Raw genomic sequence first — 7057 nt, forward strand, 5'->3', positions numbered from 1 at the left:
AAGCATAACAGTTCATGACATAATTAGGTAAAGTTTGAGCAACCGCCTTAATCAACAATTCCTTACCTCCAGAACTCAGAATCTTGGATCGCCAACTAATGAGCTTCTTTGACAGTCTCTCTTTTAGATAAGCAAAAATAGCTTTCTTGTTGTGCCCAACATGAATAGGCAAGCCAAGGTATAAACCATGTTCTTTAACACACTGCACCCCAAGAATAGCTGCAAGATTATTCCTGTTTTGCAAACTAACATTACCATTAAACACCACACTAGATTTCTGCAAATTAATATGTTGCCCAATGCCCAGAGGCTCGAGCATACACTGAGAGTATCTGTTTAAAAGCTTGACATTCCCGGACTGAGGCTTCTCCAAAGAGAAAACTATCATCTGCAAAAAGTAGATGGTGAATGGTGGGAGCACTAGGGGCCATGGTTAAGCCTCTGATAGTGCCATTCTGAAAAGAAGATGAAATCAAGGCTGAGAGTGTGAGCCCCGGAAAAATTTATCGAGCTTAAGTGAAATAGTTCGATAATTTACTTATCGATTTCGATAAAAGTTAAAGTACTCGAGAATATTTTCAGAAAATTTCGTGAAGTGAAATCCTCAATTTAGAAGTTGGATAATGAAGTACACGTCACGACGAGTTCGTGGAAATTTTCGGAGAATTTTCCGGTGACCCGAACTATTTATAGCGATTTTCCGAAGTTGAGGAATTTTAGAAATTAAATTAAGAAATTAGGAAACAGATGGCGCGATCCTAGCCATCCACCGACTCCACCTCTTGATCCTAGCCATTCATCCTTAATTGGGTCAGTCTATTTATCTATGTGTGCTCTGTTGGGAGATCCAGAAGGATCGAGAGAGAGGAGAGAATCAGAGTTCTCTCTCTGACCCGAAACGAAACCCAGAAACCGGCAACAGGGTCCGACCTACGCTACTTCGTCCGGCCACCGATCAACGACGGACGACCACCATCTTCTTTGCCTCTTTGTCGCCTATAGCCTGATGCTCTTGGATCGTCCATGCACCTGACAAGGACGAAGAGCCGACGGTGAAGGTCCAAGCTTTCGCCGGTGATTTCTGCAAGTTTCCGGCCACCATTCAAGGCGCATTCGGTATGGAAATTCATCCCTTCGTCATAAAATACACGATTTGATACTTAGTTTTCGAATTGGAGTGAGTTCTGATGAATTGGGTTTCTGGATTCCTCTCGGTTCCGGCGTTGTTCTTCGATGCCGACGACTTCTCTGGCTTCTCTTGGTCCACTCTCCACCTCGTTTCCACTTGTTGATGCTTAATGTTCTAGACTGAAGCTAATTTTCAGAAACTGCTAGCTGGTGTGTTGGATTCCCAGTTCGTCATTATCTTTGTTCAACCGAGCTTGCTTGGAGTAGTTTTTGAAGGTATAATTCGAATTCTTGACTTGAAGTTCGGTTCTTGTTGTGCAGATCGGAAGTTAGTGACTTGAGTTGGTATATCTGTTGCTGGTACTTAAACTTTGAATTGAAATCGATTAATTGCTTGAACTGTGGAGTTGTGGTGGAGCTCGAATTGCCTTGGTTGTGTGTTTAGTTTGTTTAGTTGTTGTCAGTTAATTATATTGAGTTGTTAAGTGGAAAATGGCTATTAAATTTAAGAAGTGAATGTACAGAAGATGTGATTTAGTTGTGAGTGTGGCTGTGGAATATTTGGAAAATGGTCAAGCTTGGGTGTCCATAGTGGTTTTGGGTACACCTTGCATAAAAGTTGGATTTAACAGTGGGTGTCCTTAGTATTTTCCGTCGACTTACTGTGTGTGAAGTAAATTGGGATCTTTTGTTGGTAAAATCGTTATGGGTTTGCTTGTGCATTTCACGGTTTGATAATAAGCGAAGAAAAGAAATTATATATATACATTGGGTGGCCTTAGTAAATTTGGTGCACTCAATATATATATGGTCAATACCGTAAACCTCAGGAAATGTTTGATAATTTAAATTAATTATCGAACTTGTCGCAATTTGGTCAAATATGGTCAAAAAGGTCGGTGTTGGTCAAACTAAGAATATTGGTCAACTCCTGGTCAAACCAGGAAAAGTTGGTTTGGACGATATATTAATCGTCGAGATTTCGTTTAACTGTTCAAAAGTTATTAACTATCGAAATGTCGGAATCTAGGACTCCAGTTACCCGAGGAACAGAAGGTTCGCAACTCTCGGAGTACGTGAGAGAAAGCATCAGAATCCAGGTAGGGATTCAGGACTTTCCTCGGTTGGTGATTTTCTTTTATATTTTTATTAATGTGATGCATGTTAAGTAATATGGTTTGATTAAGTTCAAATGCGACGCATACTAACCAAATCGTGAGAAATGTGTGATGGCTTGAGAGCGAAGGGTGGCTCTGACTTCCTTGGGTTCGATCCCCAAAACCTCCGGAGGGTTAGTTACGCTGGTCGTCCGGGTATTCCGATCGTAATGACGGGCTCGGTATGTGTGCGTAGCTAGGTAGCGGACGCTCTCGCTACGCTTACCTGGTGATGAAGTAAATTGAGGTAAGGTCGTGTAGTGGGTCTATGGGACCGGCCATCTGGTAAGATTCAGCGCGCGTATTCAATTTTGTATCATGCATCGATTTTTGAGTTAAAAAGCATTCTTATAAAGTTTGTCGTTCTTTTAAATATTTGGTTTAAGTATGTTTCATACTGGAGCGCTCCCAATACTGGTCTATTGATTTTCAAACCTAGTCGAGTTAGAGTTCCTGTTGAGCAGCAAGGACGAAAGCTCACCCCTACAACAGTATGGATGCAGGTACTGTGCACTGGTGACGGGACAGTAGGGTGTGCGAAACAAATTCGGTAAATCTTTGTTTGGTTTCCAATCTGAATTCTACTTCGCAATCTTCGTGTTCAGGACTTGTTGAAATCTAGTCTCGTGTCAAAATGAGTTGAATTCTTTTCATAGGGATTCGTACCTCATGCTAGGAGAAGTTACGCTAGCGGTGTTGCGCTTAACGGAGACTGCCTCGCTTGCAAGATGAAAGGAGAAGTTCCGCTAGCGGTGTTGCGCTTAGCGGAGACTGTCACTTGCAAGATGAAACATGAAGTTCCGCTAGAGGTGTTGTGCTTATCTGAAACTGTCTCGCTTGCAAGATGAAAGGAGAAGTTTCGCTAGCGGTGTTGCGCTTATTGGAGACTGTCGCTTGCAAGATGAAAAGGGAAGTTCCGCTAGCGGTGTTGCGCTTAGCGGAGACTGTCGCTTGCAAGATGAAAAGGGAAGTTCCGCTAGCAGTGTTGCGCTTAGCGGAGACTGTCTCGCTTGGCGATTGGTATCTGCTTTTTGACGGTTACTTCGGATAGACGCTTCGTCTGACAGCGTCTGACACGTGGTTGTCATGCATTGGATTGGCGTGCGGGTGTACGTCTTCTCAGCACGCCCGTCTCTTCGCCATTAATGCAAGTAAATATCATTTTTGTAACCGAGGCGACGCCTCAGTTAATCTAGAAAGTGGGTGTGATCGTGGGGCACGTGTACGGTTCTCGTGTGATGTTGTTTTTCAGCGGACGGCCTGGATTTGTTTGATGTTGACATAAAAGAGGGGGAAACCAAGGGGCTTTTGACATTTTCTGCACTTCAAACCTAACTCGTCGTCTTCAAGCTTTATTCTCTGAGAGTTAGAGGAGTACTTTCTGCAAGTCGAGTGAGGGCGTTGTCTTTGGGAGAAAGAGATTCGTCGGAGCGAAGATAACATCTCGAAGCACATGAGTTTCCAAATTTCAGGTTGGTGATCTGAGCCCCATGTTTACTTGGTTGCCTCTTGTTTTTGTCACTTGATATTTTTGTTATTCGAAGTAACTGTTGCCATTCTGCAGTGTGTCTGAGGGTCTAGAAAGGTTTTGGGGATTGGTTTAGATGTTTGTGGCAGAGGGTTGAAGTCTACGAATTTGCTAGATGGTTGGATATGGGATTTTGGTGTATATATGCTGTGTTCTTGTTTTGGTGTTTTCTGGGTATGGTTGTTCTTAGTGTTTTTTGGATGAAATTTGTCATAGGGATAGTTTAGATCCTTTTGGAACTGACTGAGTTGGGTTTTAGGGTTTTGGCGATGGCTAGCGTCATAGAGATCTCGAGCAGTGAGGATTCCGGGTCTGACATGTCGCTCAGCGGTTCAGATAGGATACTTATTGATTCGTTGCGTTCGTCTGCCCCTGCAGGAACCTCACTGCCGGAACCACTAGACATCGAACCATTACAAACCATACCCTGGGAAGTAGATATGGCTCGTGGTGGGCGTCCAGAAAGTTCGACGGCAAGGGAGGAAACTACTGCCCGTAAGCAGCGCGAAGAGAGGCTAGCTAGCAATAGTACAGCTAGCGGTTCCACTAACGGGGAAGAAGCCGGTGGTGAAGAAATAGAATCGACCTGGGTCCATCGCGACGGTACACTAGTTGACGAGGCGGGCGGTCCGATGACTATGTCAGCTGTTAATCATCTGAAGCGGGTGTTTCGCCTCCCTGGCGTGGTGAAGTTGTGTCCGTCGACGAGGGAGGAGAAAGCGTCAATTCTACCGGCAGGGTTCGCCGCTGTTCATGAGGCCATCTTCCGCTAGGGGGTGACATTTCCGCTACTGCCAAATCTCCATATTTTAGTTTGCGATTTCGACCTTGCTTTTGGGAAAATTTTCCCTAATATGTGGAGGTTGCTGATGGCGCTGAACTCACTCTGGCGGTTGTTTGGCTGCGAAGGTCCGACCGTGGAGGAGGTGCTTCACTTCTACAAACTTGTTTATGTGAGGCGCCAAGGTTGTAGCTGACAAGTCAACGTTACCTGTCGTTAGGGAGCGCCTAAGTTGATTAAGAACTTGAAGGATTCGATGTCCCCTTGGTGGTCGACCTTCTGCGTTGCGACCGCAAGGTGGGAGTACGACGCAGGGGTGAACACACAAACCCCAACATTTAGGATTAAGTTAGAGTTTCAACCTATCCGAGGTTGTCGCTAACCTTGCTAACTAACGCGCTGTGACCTCTTAGTTGTCTTCCTTTACTCCCTTTTTTTTTGTTTTTAATCACTTGTTTTTGTGCAGCGGGTTTGTGTTTTACGTTGACGCGCGAGGAGTAGTTCCGCGTAGCGAGGATTAAGGGGTGCTGGCGGAACCGCAACCTTCTCGATCTACGCTTGCTAACTGGCTGGGAGCTGTTGGCCGACTTGAAGCTAACCCGTCTTCCTGGTAAGTGTCGTACGCGGAGTTGTGTCTTGATTAGACGTCCTGACGCGAACTTGTTTTCTTGATTACCCATGTAGATCATCTTCCCGGCAACAAGGCATGTCGCGAGGCATTTGACAAAGCCATGGATCACGTAGAACTGCATGACTTTCTAGAGGGCATGTATGCCGCCGGACTAAGCGCGCGACAAACAGTTATTGATCCTCAAACTTAGGTACTGAGCCAATCCGAGGTTGAGGTGGTGATGCCGATGCCGCATCATTCCCACCTTGCTACCGCTGGTCAGACCGGGTAGCAGCCCGAGTCTCGAGTTGAGTGTGGGGTTGCTGGCAGGAGCAAGCCCAGTGCTACACCAGAGAAGACCAAGGAGAAAGTGGTTGCCCAGTAGCGTGGGCCTCAGCGGGAGAGGATAGTGCCGCTGAAGGAACCTGCTACCATTGCTGGGTTGGAGCCGCAGGAACCTCCGAGGCCTATCGTGACGGGTGTCGCACATGGGCCCCTCCACAAGAAGCGACGGCAGAACGACACCGATAAAGGTGACGAGGAGGATGACGCGGAGACCATTGGGGCCGCCATCAAAAGAGGGCGAAGTAGGCTGCGCAGCAAGTGACTGTGGCCATTGCCGGGGAAGTGCCGACGAGTGGGCTAGACTCGTTCACCCAGTACGCAGAGTTGATGGAATTCCTGCAAGTATACAAGGTGGATGTAGTATAGTAGTGGAAGAAAAATGGGTTGTTGTTCCCACGAGGATATTAGTTCACTTCACAATATGAAAACCTAAGTTAATTAAATGAAAAACACACAAAACAATAAGCATAAATCGACTAAGACACACACAATTACTCAAACTAAGACTTATGATTTTCACGGTTTTGAAAGAGTTTATGATAATGGGAAAATAACTTGGAAATAAAAACTTAAAAACTGAATCTAAATAAATTGAAAAGAGTTTATAATGATTAAAAGTAAGAATATGATGATGATGAGCCTAGAGTGTCGGAATCAACCACTAACAATCCTATTTATGTTTCGATGCAATTAATAGATTCATTTGTTCATTTTGATGACAACTCTCGTATCTAAGTCCAGGTATGGTACTTAAACCATAGTTTTCCTTAAGTGTATGATTCTCTCCAGGTACGGCAGGGGTCGTATATCCTAACATGCAGTTTATCCAGGTACGACATAAATTTAACACTTAGGACTCATTACGTACTAGAAAACAAGAGAATCATGCAAACTATTACTTCAGGTACGACAATAATGTAATTCACAACTCTTAATCACAAGAAGCTAATTTGAATTATATTGCAGGTACGCCTCAAATTCATCTTCTAATTACTAGATGCAAAGCCCTAAGGTGATCAATCAAAGAACTTAAACATAAAGCATCAATTTAAATAGTGACTAAGAATTCATCATAAAGATATAAATCCATCAATAAATCATCAAAGTACACAAACCATCATGTTAAGGCATCATCCTAATCCTAGAAAAAGGTTTAGTAAAACTTAACTAAATAAAACATAGGAAAAACATAAAAAGAATGGAAGGGGAAAAGAAGGGGAAGATGGATGAGTCGTCTCTGCTCCTTAGGCATCTACATTGTGCTTCCGAGACTCTCTTTAATGTAAAATTCGTGCTCCCTTATATAGGGAAGATTTCTGTTCCTCTTTGGCTTCATGTTTCCTTGTAAAACTTGGGTTTAGATTCCTTTCTTCATTTGGAATGGGAAAACCTTAAAATATCTCTTGTAGAAGTAGGAATAAATTCCTCATTGAATCCTCATCTGAATTAACTTCCTTGAAACATTAGGATTGATGATCTTGTGCCACGGAACTTGAGTTCTCCACGAA

The 7057-nt window shown here is 43.9% G+C and overlaps 1 long non-coding RNA gene across 3 annotated transcripts; it reads left to right on the top strand.

The window, feature by feature from the left end:
• The first annotated feature begins 853 nt into the window (after window positions 1-853).
• Window positions 854-5053, top strand: LOC133710938 (uncharacterized). Of its 3 annotated transcripts, XR_009846966.1 has the most exons (4): window positions 854-1116; window positions 1308-1404; window positions 2159-3757; window positions 4192-5053. It is a non-coding gene; the product is annotated as an uncharacterized LOC133710938 (long non-coding RNA). The 3 variants fall into 3 exon arrangements; XR_009846965.1 differs by lacking the exon at window positions 4192-5053 and having other exon boundaries at window positions 2159-4066; XR_009846964.1 differs by lacking the exons at window positions 2159-3757; window positions 4192-5053 and having other exon boundaries at window positions 1308-1670.
• The last annotated feature ends 2004 nt before the right edge of the window (window positions 5054-7057 follow it).

Source organism: Rosa rugosa, chromosome 5, assembly GCF_958449725.1.
Source record: "Rosa rugosa chromosome 5, drRosRugo1.1, whole genome shotgun sequence".
NCBI lineage: Eukaryota > Viridiplantae > Streptophyta > Magnoliopsida > Rosales > Rosaceae > Rosa > Rosa rugosa.